General features: G+C 43.4%; 1 pseudogene; it reads right to left on the bottom strand.

Moving 5' to 3' along the window:
* Positions 1-213: 213 nt before the first annotated feature.
* LOC127696919 (uncharacterized) lies at positions 214-307 on the bottom strand (annotated as a pseudogene).
* Between the last annotated feature and the right edge of the window lie 15,503 nt (positions 308-15,810).

A 15,810-nucleotide genomic window follows, 5' to 3' on the forward strand; every position in this document is an offset into this window, starting at 1 on the left:
AAGATTTATTTATTGTTATATGTAGGTACACTGTAGCTGTCTGTCTTCAGACACACCAGAAGAGGGCATCAGATCTCATTATGGATGGGTGTGAGCCACCATGTGGTTGCTGGGATTTGAACTCAGGACCTTCAGAAGAGCTGTCAGTACTCTTAACCGCTGAGCCATCTCTCCAGTCCTCTGGTGGTTATCTTAGGCTCACTGTTTTTGGGGAATGTCAGGGTACTAATCTTTCAGATGTACATAAGTCGGAACACTGAACGTAAACATAGCCTCTCTCCTCTTATGTGACACAGCAGCCACACCTGCCAGGCTTTTTAATTCTTAACTATGGGAAAGGCTGTGATGACAACAGCCCCTCAGAAAGCAGGGTTTCCCTACAACATTCTCTAGGCTTGCTAGGCCATCATTTTCAATGTCTTCGTAGTATGTTGGGCCAATGTGCTCTGACTCAGTGAGAGCCCTGGTGACAAACTCCCAGGCTGTTTGGAACGATTACAATCTCCCAGCCTGGGTCCTTTTCTCACTGGGTTTTCTTCTTAAATTAATCACCAGTCTGGAGGCCTAGACTGAGGTGACAGTTCCGGTTTGCCGTAGTTCTATGATGTCTCGTCCCTTGCATTTGCTGAGTGTTTTCAATTAAACTTTCTTGGCATACCATGAAAATTTTGTTGTTGTTGTTTTTTTTAAATGTGAGATTGGGTGTGGAGCTCAGAGGTAGAATTAGTGTGTTTATGTGAGTCCTTGTACTCAATCCCCAGCACCTCAGCCCCTGATGCCCCCTCTACACACATGGGCCAGAGAAGGCAGGAGCATCAGGGGTTCAAGGACAGACTGGACTACATCAGAACCTTTCAAAACCCAAACAACAAAACAAAGCCTAACCCAGCAGTGTACGCAGAGCAGGGAACTGAAACACACAGCACTGCTTCTGCCTCAGCCTGATTCACCAGCAGATAATCTGCCCAACAAAAGACAATTCCTGAATGACAATAGAATCTTGTTTATTTGTAAATTTGTTTCTTTTGAGATAGCACCAATATATAGCCCAAACTGACCTTTAACCTGCAGCAACCATCCTGATTCTGCCTCCTGAATGCTAGCTAAGATTGGCTAGTGTGTGTGTGTGTGTGTGTGTGTGTGTGTGTGTGTGTGTGTGGTGTGTGGTATGTGTGTGGTTGTGTGTATAGTATGTCATGTGATGTGTATGTGTATGTTTGTGTGTGGTGTGTGTAGTGTGCGTGTATGTGTGTGTGTGTGTGGTATGTGCTTGGTGTGATGAGTGTAGAATGTGTGTGGTGTGCGTATGTGTGTTAATCTATAGATTACTAGTATCACCCTCGCATCTGATAATGTCACTGTGGACAGTGTGGACAGGAAGGTTTTTGCAAGGCCGATGGTACTGTTCAGGTGGAAGAAAGCTTGTGTAGCAGGTGATAGCTGGATTCAGCCTCCAGTGTAGTAGAAAACCAGGCACTGTGTCACACTCCTTTGATCCCAGAACTGAGGAGGTGGATGCAGAAAGATCAAAACCTTCCAAAGCTCATCTTCATCTACACAGTGAGACAGTGCCTAGCCTAGGTCACATGACACCTAGCCTCAAGTTTTTCTAGTACGAGATAATAAAGTTAAGAACCAAATTTCCACAAACAACATTGCATAGCTTCTATGAACCAACTGCTCTGAGAGAGAGATAAAAAAGACATTACCTGCAAAGATTCAAGAGAGTAAAATAGAATCAAGAATGTTAGTGACTCAGAAAACATGAACGGATGTGGACTCTGGTCTCACTTGTTGGGTGAACTGAAATTAAACCTTTTGGTCTTTCTGCCATAGAGTTTTGTCCTGTTCGGTTGTTTGCTTTTTATTTTTGAGATGGGTTATTGTAGCCCAGGCTAGCTTTAACCTCGTGTGTAGCTAAGGCTGTACTCCGCCTGGTAACTCTTCTATAGCCAGCTCCTGAGAGCTGGTATCCCATGTGTTAAGACATCAGGCTGGGCCTGACTGCCCTGAATCGTTCATTTTTTATGCTACGACATTGGATTAAAACCCCCACGCCCCGCAGAGAACTCCCATGGCTCTCTGCTTCCCTCCTTCCTTCTTTCTGGTGACTACCTGTCTTGAGACAGCCATAAACCTTGAATTCCTGATCCCCCTGCCTCTGTCTCTGCAGGAGTCAGCCATGATTTCTCTGACAATTCTTCCTATTGTCCCCTATGTAGGAGTCTCTGGTGACTCCTATTGACTCCCTCTTTTGTTTAATCCTCTGTTACAGTTTTAGTTATAATCTCTGAGGTAAGTGCTGGTGTATCTCCCAGATCGCCCCTCAGCTGCTGGGAAGGGTAGAGGCTGACAACCCTCGTGTGCATTCTCTCTGGGAATTGCCTTCCTGCAGACTGAGCTGCCGCCCCCAAGGACACATTCCTGAGGACAGCCTGGGAGCCTGCATCTGAGGACTGTCCGGTGACGGGTAAGAAGAGCAACTGGACAGTATCAGGCACTCCGAAATTACTCTGGTACTGTGGTTCCAGAGTTGGAAAACACATATTAATAATAAGCTACACAAAAATCTTTATGTCAGTTGTTTCCTAGACAACCCAACCTAAGATAGTTTGGTTAAAAAAATAATGACTAGAGGAAACAGATTCCTGATCTGAGGATGTAACTTAGATAAGGAAGTGCTCGTGGAGACAGCACAGGCCCGGGTGTGATTCCCAGCACCGCGTAAAGCCAGATGTGGCGGCATCTGCATCCAATTGTAATGCCAGCACCAGCAATGAGGTCAGGAGCATCTGAAGTTAAAGCTTAGCCTCAGCCACACCCCAAGCCAAGTGTGAGACCAGCCCGTGCTATACAAGGCTCAGTCTCAAAACAAAACCACAACAATAACAAAAACGACCTTTAATATTAGATTTTTGGAACTGGGTCAGATGTTTTCCATCTGGCAGTGCAGATTCCTCTGCTGGAGCACTCCCAGCTCCCAGCTCCCAGTACTACTGTTAAATCGTTTGCTAATAAACTTGGATAGAATACTACTATACGGGAATGAACCACCCAGGAAAGGAGCTAAGGGTTTTGGCAGGTTGGGGAAAGTACTAATGACAGATGACAGAGTCAGGTGCCTCACTGTAATCGGGCGGCCAAAAGACTGAAAGTCCAAGGTCAAGAATGAAACTGGGAAAATCTCCATTATGATTTGAAAATGAAATGTCCCTCGAAGCCTCCCTGTATTTCAGGGTGGCTGGCAGTTGATGGGATTTTGGAAAATGACTGGCTATGGGCACTTAAACATCATCACGGAGGAGAAGTGGGTCACTTTGAGTATGCCCTAGAAGAATAAAACGTGTCCCTTACGTGGCCCTCATCCTGTCTTCCATGAGGTAAACATCCTTGTGTGGCCCTCTTCCTGCTCACTGCCCCCCAACTCCTGGCCACTCTCTCCCGTAATCCTTTCCCTATGCCCCCTTCCCTTCTTCTCTGAGGGGGTGCTCCCCCCCCCCGTATCTCCCCAGCCTAACACTTCAAGTCTCTGCAAGGCTGGGTGCTTTTTCTCCTACTGAGGCCAGACAAGGCAGCCCAGCTAGAAGAGCATATCCCAGCTTTTGGGATAGCTCCCTCTTCACCCTGTTTGTCAAGGTCAGATCTTTTCCCAACCCTGTGGATCACAGATTTGTCTAGACTGGGTGGCCATTAAGCTCCAGGAATCTATGTATTCTGCATAGAAAGTGCAAGTCACAGAGCAGGACTTTGTATGTGTGCAATGATTGGTGTTCATGGTCACTTGATGACATCTAGAGGGGCGTGTGGGCGTGTCTGCATGGGATTATCTACGTCGTGTTAATACAGTGGAAGACCCATCCACTTTCTGAGGCACCGTTTGGGGGCAGGGACCCTGGATTGTGTAGAGAGAAAGCAAGCTGAGCACTGGCCTGGACTCATCCGTTGCTCTCGGCCCTTTCATTCATGTGTTTTGAGAAGGGTGCAGGCCGTGGCATATGTTTGGAAGTCAGAGATCAAGTTGGAGGACTCAATGCTCTCCTACCACGTGGTCCTCGAGAACGCGAACTCAGGTTGTCAGGTCTGGCAGGAAGTACCTCTGATGTCTGAGCCACCTCTTCCTGTGCTGCTTCTGCCCTTGTCTGTGAATATAAGATGACTAGCTGCTTCAAGTTCTGCCTTCCAGACTCCCCACAGTGATAGTGACCTGGAATTGTGAATCAAGGAAGCACTCTCTCCTCTAACGTATCAGGACTAAGACAGTATGAGTGCTGGGAATCAATGCAGGTCATGTCAGGCCCTCGTGTTTATACAGCAAGCACTCTGGTGACTGTTTGTAAGACAGAGCATCATGCAACCCAGACAGGTCTCTAGCTCACTATATAGCTAAGGCTGGTCTTGAACTTCTGGCCATAGACATTGATAGCACATCTGGTTTCATTGGAGTTTATATGAAGACTCACATCTCTTGTAGGCAGAACAGAAAAAAACAAAACAAAACTTAAATCAGGTCTCTGTACTTGGCATGATTGATATGTCAAAATCAGTGTCCTGGGGTCTGGGGAAAGTGTTTGCTGTGAAAGCTTGGGGCCCTGAATCTAGACGAGCATTCAAAGACAGATTATTGGGCAGTAGCCCTACCCTTGAGGTAATATCAACTGGTAAACAGTAGGTTACAAAGAACATCTGTGTGGTAAAAATCGTGACGGAGAACGTCTAGGTGAACTCTAATGTCAAATCACTATGGAGAGCCCCTAGGGTACTGGAGCAAAAATGATGCTACTTTTACAGAAGAATTTCATGAGCATTTGAAAGCTAGCTCCATCATATACGTGAGCCACATTTTCTTTATTCATTCTTCAGTTGAGGGACATCGAGGCTGTTTCTATTTTCTGGCTCTTATGAATAAAGAATGAAAAAATTTGAGCAAGCATCTTGTAATAAGTTGGGGTGCCCTTTAGGAATATGCCCAGGAGTGGTATAGTTGGATTTTAAAACACATTGGTTCCCAATTTTCTGAGGAACTGCCATGTTGATTTCCATGGTGGCTGTACAAGGTTGCACTCCCAGCAGCAGTGGAGGAGTGTTCCTGTAGCTGAGGCCTCAGACAGCACATGTTAGCCTACAGTTGAGGCAGGTTATACAAAAGCAAGAGGAAAACCTGGTGGTGTTTCAGAGAAGGCTGATGGGTGAAGTGGGAACTTAAGAGTTCTTTGGAGAGTCAGCCAAATGATGGTTTGCTGAGGCAAACACATGGGGAAGTGTTCTCCATGATATATTTTTCTACACAGATGTTCTTTGTAACCTACTGTTTACCGGTTGATAGTGCCTCAAGGGTAGGGCTCTTGACAAGCTTTGAATGCTCATCTAGATTCAGGGCCCCAATCTTCCACAGCAAGCACTAAAGTGGACACAGGTGAAAGACTAAGGCAAACTCGAGCAGGAATGTTTTGCTGAAGCAGACATAGGAGAAAGGATGTTCTGCTAAAGCAAGCGTGTGAAAGGACACGTGATGAAGGATTCTTTGCTAACAACACGCATGTATTAATCTGCCTTACAGTGCATAGTTGTCAGGACTCCATGGAGAGAGATGTGCCAAAAAACCCTTGGTGGTGTGCTGAAGTTTCTTGTCACTTCCACGGGCTTGGACGGATTGGCCGAGTGACGTCAGCTCAGACAGTCCCATGGAGGACATGTGATGTTTGCAGAAAGAATAAGAAGGACTCCATGGCCAGTGACAGAGGCTGAGGCTGGCTTGCTTATAGAGCTAGCTATACAACGTTTGTGTGTGTTGTGTATTATTACTTCACTGAGAAAGGCACAGCTGAGACCTTATCCTGCTGTCTCTCCCGGTCACCATTCCTGATTCAAGCCAAGACTGAGGCTGGCTGTCTCTGCTGGGACCAATGCTGATTTGTGTTTGCTGTCCCCACTCTGCCAAACTGGACTGCTGAGGTGTCTTTGTGACTGAGGTGTGAGGTGGTTTTGGACTGTCTTTGTGAGTGGATCGAGCTGCCACTGCTGACCTGTGGACTGAACTGCGGATTTACAGACAACGCAGATGGGAGTTGCGCCAAAGAACCATCCTAAACTTCCCCCCAAACCCTATATCCTTTCTTTCCCACTACCTCTGGTGGCTGGTGGGCTAAAAGGGAGGTTAAAGCATTTAAGAACCATCATTAAAAATAGGTTTTGGCCGGGCAGTGGTGGCGCACACCTGTAATCCCAGCACTTGGGGCAGAGGCAGGTGGATTTCTGAGTTTGAGGCCAGCCTGGTCTACAGAGTGAGTTCCAGAACAGCCAGGGCTACACAGAGAAACCCTGTCTCGAAAAAACAAAACAAAACAAAAAAATAAGTTTTGAAAAAATTAAAGTTACAGATGGGACTCTCAGAAGACATACTGTAATTAAAAGTTTGCCCATGGCCAAATGGATTTAGTGCTGAATTCTACCAAAATTTTATGAAATTTTTGATATCAACACTTCTAAGCTGTTTACAGAACAGAAAAGGGAGAACCATTACAAAATTCACTCTCTAAAGCTAATATAATCCTGATACCAAAAGCAGATTGAAAACACAACAAAAAAGAAAACTGTAAGCTAATCTTGATGACCACAGATGCAAATATTCTCAACAAAATACTTGCAAAGGTAATTCATGAGCATATTAAGAAGATACTATATCACAGTGAAGTTGGTTTCATTCCAGGGACATAATAAAGCTAATCTTGATGATCACAGATGCAAATATTCTCAACAAAATACTTGCAAAGGTAATTCATGAGCATATTAAGAAGATACTATATCACAGTGAAGTTGGTTTCATTCCAGGGACATAATAAAGTTTCAGTCTGTGCACCATATTAATATATACACACTATGTATTAATATAATACACCATATTAATAGACTTAAAACAGAAATCATATGATCACCTCAATAGATTCAGGAAAGGCATTTGACAAAGTTATAAAATAAAAATACTTTAGAATACTGGAAATAAAAGGAACATACCTCAACATACTAAGGCTAGTTATAACACTCCTATAGCCAATATTATACTAAATGGGGGAAAACTCAAAGTATTTCCACAAAATCAGGAATAAGATAAAGGTGCCTACATTCTACACTCTTATTAAATATAGGACTGGAAGTCTTTGCTAGAGCAATAAGACAACAAAAGCAAATGTAAGGTATAAACACAGAAAAGGAATAGTTTGAAGAGTATTGGTGTGAGGTCTTCTTTGAAGGTCTGATAGAATTCTGCACTAAAACCATCTGGTCCTGTGCTTTTTTTGGTTGGGAGACTGTCAATGACCACTTCTATTTCTTTAGGGGTTATGCAAATCGATCCATTCTTATCTCCTTGTACTAAGCTCAAGTCCAAGTGGATCAAGAACCTCCACATAAAACCAGACACACTGAAACTAATAGAAAAGAAATTGGGGAAGAGCCTTGAGCACCTGGGCACAGGGGAAATTTTCCTGAACAGAATATCGAATGGCTGAGAAGCACCTAAAGAAATGTTCAACATCCTTAGTCATCAGGGAAATGCAAATCAAAAACAACCTGAGATTTTACCTCACAGCAGTCAGAATGGCTAAGACCAAAAACTCAGGAGAAAGCAGGTGCTGGTGAGGATGTGGAGAAAGAGGAACACTCCTTCACTGCTGGTGGGGTTGCAAGCTGGTACTACCACTCTGAAAATCAGTCTGGCGTTTCCTCAGAAAACTAGGGATGATGCTATACCTGAGGACCCCGCTATACCACTTGTGGTATAACCCAGAGGATTCCCCGGCATGTAATAAGGACACATGCGGCCGGGTGGTGGTGGTGCACGCCTTTAATCCCAGCACTTGGGAGGCAGAGGCAGGCCAATTTCTGAGTTTGAGGCCAGCCTGATCTACAGAGTGAGTTCCAGGACAGCCAGGGCTACACAGAGAATCCCTGTCTCGGAAAAAAAAAATTCTACAACCATAGGTCCACTTAGTACCAATCAGATTAAGGTCAGCTAGAACTGTTCTGTCTAGCTAGCCAAATAGCTTGACCACCAGGTAGTGCTTCCTGAACCTGCACATGAACTCATGGTGGTTTTTGCCTGTATAAACCAGCCCTGAAAAATATTCAAGGCCCCGTCAGCTCCAGAGCCTAGTCTACAGCCCTGATTGATCAGTCTTGGTGTGTATGTTCAATAAATCAGCCCTGTTTAACTGAGATAGGTGTCTTAGTGGTTTGTGCAGCAATTCCATACTCCAACACTTGACACTTGACACAACCTAGAATCACCTGAGAAGAGGAAACCTCGTATGTTTCAACCCTTGTATAGGTATTATGCCTATGTGACTCATTTAAAAATACAAGGTTTATTGTTAGTCCTTTTAATAGCTATTATTGCAAACTGTTAGGATAACTAAGTAATGCCAGTTAACAATCAAGCAATCAATCAAGCTCATGGCCAGGCTAGATGGATTAGTCTGGATTATCACAGAAATAAATATTCTGGATTGTACAGATAATAGGTAGGTGGAGACAGGAAACATTTGTTTGTTCAGATGTGTTACAAATAAGAAAAATAGTCTTCGAAAACCTCAGAGACTCACAGAATATGGTATTTAAACATGATTTTACTAATTTAAGATCTTTTGCGCCAGGCAGTGATGGCACACACCTTTAATCCCAGCACTCTGGGAGGCAGAGGCAGGCAAATCCAAAACAAACAAACAAACAAACAAACAAAACCAAGATCCTTTTTGTGATACTGAGACACGCCAACTCTTAACTGTGCCCCATTCGCCTTGGGAAAGGAGCATCAAAAGCTTCCACATGGTGTTGCTTCAATGGTGGAAAGCTGGCCACCTGGCCAAGAAATGCCCTAACTTCACCTGCAGACAGGATGCTGTCCAGAGAGGACAAACACATTCAGGGGAAGTGACTGCCAAACTCTGCCAAGGCAGGGTAAGCAAGTCCTCCATAATTCCTGCTTCACAAAAGGTCTGTCAGATACTCTGGGCCAGAAGGCTGAAGGCAGATGCTCTAGGGTTACACAGAATATTGGGGACTGTCCAGGCAGTGAGCTGGCTCTGACATTTCTACAATTTTTGGAAGCTCCGCCTTTGTACTTCCTGTACAATCAGCTAATATTTATACCTTCATAGGCCTCTGATGGGACTGAAGACTAGATAGGTATCTATGTTGTTTAGGATTTGAGAAGATGATCTAAGAACATATTTTTAGGATGCTAATACAAGTGAGGATAGAAATTGATTTTGATAAAAACTCTGAACTCTCCAAAATAAGATAGATGTTAGACTACTTTATCTAAGATGCCAAATATTATGAATGGACTATATATTATAAATATATTAAAATAATTTTTTATAATTGGTTTTACTCTGTTGTTTATTATTATAAGAGAAGGAGCCTTTTTGCTTAGAAAAAAAGGGGGGAAATGTTGCAGTTGGATCTGTTATTATGTTGGTATGTATAGAAATGCTAAGTACTGGCCCTGGTTCCCTCGGGGACCAGGGATCCTCACGTATACCAAGTTATGCTGTACAACCTTGCCCCTAAGTTGTCCCTGATTGGTCAATAAAGATGCCTACAGCCTACAGCTGGGCACAAGAGAGATATGCAGGGCTTTAGTCCCCAGGCTTGGGCTGTGAGGCAGGAGACCACCATGGGAGAAGATGGTGGACAGAAGAAAATATGCTAAGGGTAAGTGCCATGGCCATGAGTGCTGGCCAGACAGGATGAGAGCAGCCAGGGCAGAACAGGGCAGCTGTATCTCGGGTTATCAATAAGGAAGTAGGCAAAATAACTTAGAGGGTTGATATCTGCCCAGCTCTAATGCGTGTTATATTTTAAATATAAAGGTTGTATGTCCTTTATCTAGGAACTAAATGATCTAAGGCAGGGTAGAAACCCAGAATTAAATATTTAATACAACAGAACCTCAACTGAAAAATTGTGTTAATCAGATTGGTCTGTGGTCAGAAATGTAAGGAAATATGGTGATTGGTATGGGAGATCCCAGACCACCGTGGGTAGCCCCGTCCCTAGGCAGGTGGGCCCTGTCTAAGAAACAGAGAGAAAGCTCAGTACGTACTCAGCATTTCTGCTTGTCTACAGAGTCCTGCCTCAGTCCCTGCTTGAATTCTTTCAGTGATGGACCTGGAAGACCTGGAAGTATAAGGTGCAATAGTGACCTGGAAGTGTAAGGTGCAATAGTGACCTGGAAGTGTAAGGTGCAATAGTGACCTGGAAGTGTAAGGTGCAATAGTGACCTGGAAGTGTAAGGTGCAATAGTGACCTGGAAGTGTAAGGTGCAATAGTGACCTGGAAGTGTAAGGTGAAATAACCTTTTCCTTTCCCAATCTGCTTTTGGTCCAGGTGTTTTATCATAGCAACAGAAATCAAAACAGAGCAGGGAGAAATTGCCCTAAGAATCCCATTCGAAATTGCTGACCGAGAGAGAGACAGACAGACAGACAGAGAGAGACAGAGACAGAGACAGAGAGAGACAGAGACAGAGAACTCTCACACTGGGACAAACCTAATCCTGCAATCCCTGAATAACAAAAACTTTAAAAGCACTTAAAAGATGTTGAGAGAGACACTAGAAGATGGAGCAGCCTCCGTGTTTATGGGTTGGAAGAGTCAATATTGTGTAAATAGCTAGCTTGCCAAAAACAATCTGCATTGTACTCTCCATTGAGAGGCCAATTTTATTCTTCACAGAAATAGAAATAACAGTCCTAAGACTGACAAAGAAATACAAAAGACAGTCGAAGAAAGGTCACGGCTATAGACAAAGACTGCAATACTGGCACAGAGGCCACTGTGGGGACCCGTAAAGTGTGTGGAAAGGACAGACGTAAATTCACACAATTACAGGCACCTGATAGGTGTCAAAGGCGTCAAACACGTGCAGTGGAGAAAAGAAAGCATATTCAATGAATGGTGCTGGATACCCACCTGAAGTTAGCACAAAAGTAGATCTATATCTCTCAGTCTACATAAAAAGAATCAACCCAAAGTGGATCAAAAGCCTCAGTTGAAAACACAAGAGGCTCGGCTGGAGAGATGGCTCGCAGTTAAGGGCACTGACTGCTTATCCAGAGGTCCTGAGTTCAATTCCCAGCAACCACATGATGGCTCACAACCATCTGTAATGGGGTCTTGTGCCCTCTTCTGGTGTGTCCAAACAAATAAATAAATCCTTTAAAACAAACAAACAAACAAATAAATAAATAAATGGGGAAAAACCAAAAACAAAACGCTGCCTGGCAGTGGTTGTGTACGCCTTTAATCACAGCATTCTGGAGGCAGAGGCAGGAGGGTCTCTATGAGTTCAAGACCAGTCTGGTCTACAAAGTAAGTTTCAGGACAGTCAGAAATCTACACAAAGAAACCTTGTCTCAAAAAACAAACAAACAAACAAACAAATAACAAAACATACCCCCACAAAAAAAAATCTCATAAAATGCTTAATTACAGTACCCAATGTAGGAAATTCTCAAAACAAAACAAAATGGAGCAAGATTAACAATGTCTTTTAAATTTTTTTTTAATAAAATGAACTGACCACAGTAGCACATGCCTTTAATCCCAGAAGTTAGCTGAGAGACAGAGGCAGGTGGATCTTTGAGTCTGAGGCTAGCCTGGTTTACAGAGTGAGTTCAGGACAGCCATGGCTGCAGGAAAAAAACCACATTTTGAAAATTAGAAAGAGAGAGAGAGAGAGAGAGAGAGAGAGAGAGAGAGAGAGAGAGAGAGAATAAAAATTTTAAAATGAAAAATGAAATACTGGGGCTGGAGAGATGGCTCAGTGGTTAAGAGCATTAACTGCTCTGTTCTTCTGGAGGTCCTGAGTTCAAATCCCAGCAATCACATGGTGGCTCACAACCACCTGTAACAAGAGCTGATGCCCTCTTCTGCTGTGTCTGAAGACAGCTACAGTGCACTTACATATAATAAATAAAATAAATCTTTTTTTAAAGCAAAAAGAAAAAGGAAAAGGAAATATTGTAACTCTGAAGAGGAAACATTTCAGGGCACAGAAATGGCTGAGAAGCTTCAGTAAGATTCTGGCAGCACAGGAAATGCTTCAAGAATTAACAAATGGAGCCGGGCGGTGGTGTGGTGGCGCACGCTTGTAATCCCAGCACTTGGGAGGCAGAGGCAGGCGGATCTCTGAGTTTGAGGCCAGCCTGGTCTACAGAGTGAGTTCCAGGACAGCCAGAGCTATACAGAGAAACCCTGTATCAAAAAACAAACAAACAAACAAAAAAGACACACAAGGAAGCCTTGCTTCAAAATATAAAAAAAAAAAAATTAAAAAGAGTCTGAAAAATGTTCTTAACTTCTGGCCCTCTAAAATTCGCTACTATGAGTTTCCTTTATTATTCTACAAAGTATAAGAGATGCATGCCAATGTGTGTGTGTGTGTGTCTGTGTGTGCACACATGTGCATGTGGAGATGCTCTTAGTCTAAGAATGTGGTCACAAACTAAAGTCCTATACAAATATAGGACTAGTGACATCTACATGGTCCAGTTACATAACTAGAGGTCAGAGTGATGGAACAGGGGGATGGTTACATTGCATTGGGAAATTAAAACAACCAGCTACTAATGGTATGGTGAGTGTAACCCCAATACTGGAGAAGCTGAGGCAGGAGGATCATCATGAGTCCCACACCAGTCTAGCATACAGAGCTCAGGTACCTCCCCCAGCAGACCATCATATGCTTTTTCTGGTGTTCTCGAAGTCTAACATATATGCTGTTTAGGAATCTTGTCTATACCAGAGAATAAGAACTCTCCCAAAAATAATACATAAAATTAAAATTAGAACACGTGGGGCAGAGTTGGGTGCAGTGGCTCACATCTAGAATCTCAGTACTTGGAAAACTGAGAGGCTCAGGTAGAAGTTTAGCCCAGGCAACATTGTAAGACTGTCCCAGAAGGAATGTGGGTATGGCTGGAAAGATGGGTCATTTGTTAAGAGCGGGTACTGCTTTTGCAGAGGACCCAAGTTCAATTCCCAGCACCCATACCAGGTAACTTACAACTTGTAACTCTAGCTCCAGGGGACCTGATACCTCCAGCCTCTTTGGACACCTATACACACACACACACAGAGAGAGAGAGAGAGAGAGAAAGAGAGAGAGAGAGAGAGAGAGAGAGAGAGAGAGAGAGAGAGAAAGAGAGACTCACATTCATATTCATGATTAAAAATAAAGGAAATCTTATCTGGACTTGAATTGTACAGGAATGAAAACTTGCCGGAGAGGGAACTGGTCAGCAACAACTGACCCAATAGCCAAATGGTACGCCCAGCCCTCCCGTTGCCCTCAAGAACGCACGGAAGACCAGGCAGCAGGAGAGACAAGCCTACCCAGCTCTGCACCCAGCGTGCTTTGACGAGGAATGTGCCCACATCACAATCAGCTTCAAGCCTGTGAACCTACTCTAGTGAGTTCTGTAAGAGCAACACAGAACCCAAAATGCTTGCCTGATCAAATACCAGTTTGGCTGCCACACATCTGAAGAAGAATATTTAGCCCGCACACCATGAAATACACAGATACTTAATCCACAGAGTTGGAGCACAGTGAGAGCTGCATTTTATGATTCTGCTGTGTGTATCTATGCATAAGATGCATGCAGTGCCCACAGAGGCCAGAAGAGGACATCATATCCCTTGGAACTGGAGTTACAGATAGTTGTGACCCACACTGTGGGTGCTGGGAACCAAGCCCAGGTATTCTTAAACACAGAGCCTGGCTATTATTTATTATTATCATTATCATTATTATCATTATCATCATCATCATCATCATTATTATTATTGTGTGTGCATATGTGTGTGGAGACGGAGTGCCACAGCATATGTATGGATATCACAAGACAACATCCTAGGGTCAGTTCTCTCCCTCCACCTTTACACAAGCTCTGGGGATTAAAACTCAGGTCATTGAGCTCATGTAGTCCCTTTATCCACTGAGCCATCTTGCTAGCCCCTGACAGTTACTATCTTATCTCATAAGTAGTAGATACAGAAATTAGATACTTATCTCATACGTAGAGTGTGATCCAGCAGGAAAAGGATCTTTTTAACCTACAGAGTAGGACCCCAATGGGGTAAGCAGGTTATCTCTCAGCAGCCAGGACAACAGTACAGCCAGTGTAGAAACTCACCCTTCCCCTGTGGTGCCTGTGAAATGGCCGCGTAGGACTCTGAGACAGGACTCTTCATCCCACCCACCTCAGCACAGAGCCAGAGCTCTGCTTGTAGCCCCAGCTGTTACCTCGTGGGAAATTAAGACTATGAAACTGGATGCCATTTCTTTGAGCCCAAACATGATGTCCTTGTTCCCTAACCCATTCTCCACAATCGGCTTTAATTTCCAGGTCCTTTGTTCTGTACAAATTTTTGCAACTATGAATTCTAATCAGGAGACACTGGCTCTTTAGATCATTTACATGAAGTCTCTGCTCTGGAATGTTCTGAGGGAATGCCTGCTGACCCTTTGTTTATTTTTTCAGCTGGTGGTTGAAGCTCCCCTCCAGTTATAATAGATGGGAATGCCAGTGTCTTATCTGTTTTCAGCTAAATTGCAAATTTTGTATTTCATAGCAGTCATATTTCTACTTTAAGCCTGTAAAAATACAAGGAATTTTCATATCTGTATTTCCAAAGTAAATATCATTGTGTTTACACCCTACCTCAATTACAGAGAACTATTTAACAATGAAAACATATAAAGAAAAAATTATTATATTTCAATCCTACCAGAATCTGGTAGGATTGAAATATAAGATAGCTTTTTATTGTATTACTGTATTATTCTTTTTCTTTTTGCAGTTATGAGGGTCAAACCAAGGCTCTCACTTGATACCCTAGTGCTCTACCATCAAACTATAGCCTCAGTCTTGGAAAACTCTTTCCTTATTTTTTTTAACATATTTCCTGATATTCCTCCTTGAATTGCTTCTTGCTCTCAGGAGTTCTATTTTCCCTTAATAAATCATCTTTGCTCTGCTTCACTAAGCATACATACATGTGTATGTGTCTGCGTGTATGTGTGTCTGTCTATGTCTATGTCTGTGTGTTTGCATCTATGTTGTGTATTGTATGTATGTGTGTTTGTGTCTATGTCTGTGTGTGTCTGTGTGTCTGTGCTTGTGTGTCTGTGTCTCTGTATCTATGCGCCTGTGTGTGTGTGTCTGTGTGTCTGTATCTGTGTATCTGTGTCTGTATGTCTGTTGTCTGTGTCTATATCTGTGTGTCTAAGTCTCAGTATCTATGTGTCTGTGTGTATGTCTGTGTCTGTGTGTCTGTATGTATGTCTGTGTCTGTGTGTATGTCTGTGTCTGTGTGTATGTCTGTGTCTGTGTCTATGCCTGTGTCTGTGTGTCTGTGTGTATGTCTGTGTGTATATCTGTGTCTGTGTGTCTTTGTCTGTGTGTCTGTGTGTATGTCTGTGTCTGTGTGTATGTCTGTGTCTGTGTCTATGCCTGTGTCTGTGTCTATGCCTGTGTCTGTGTGTCTGTGTCTATGTCTGTGTGTATATCTGTGTCTGTGTGTCTTTGTCTGTGTGTCTGTGTGTCTGTCTGTGTCTGTGTGTATGTCTGTGTCTGTGTCTGTGTCTATGCCTGTGTCTGTGTCTATGCCTGTGTCTGTGTGTCTGTGTCTATGTCTGTGTGTATATCTGTGTCTGTGTGTCTTTGTCTGTGTGTCTGTGTTATGTGTTTGTATCTATATCTGTGTATGCGTGTGTGTATGTCTGTGTGTCTGTGTCTATTTCTG

The sequence above is a fragment of the Apodemus sylvaticus genome, chromosome 11 (assembly GCF_947179515.1).
Source record: "Apodemus sylvaticus chromosome 11, mApoSyl1.1, whole genome shotgun sequence".
Classification (NCBI taxonomy): domain Eukaryota; kingdom Metazoa; phylum Chordata; class Mammalia; order Rodentia; family Muridae; genus Apodemus; species Apodemus sylvaticus.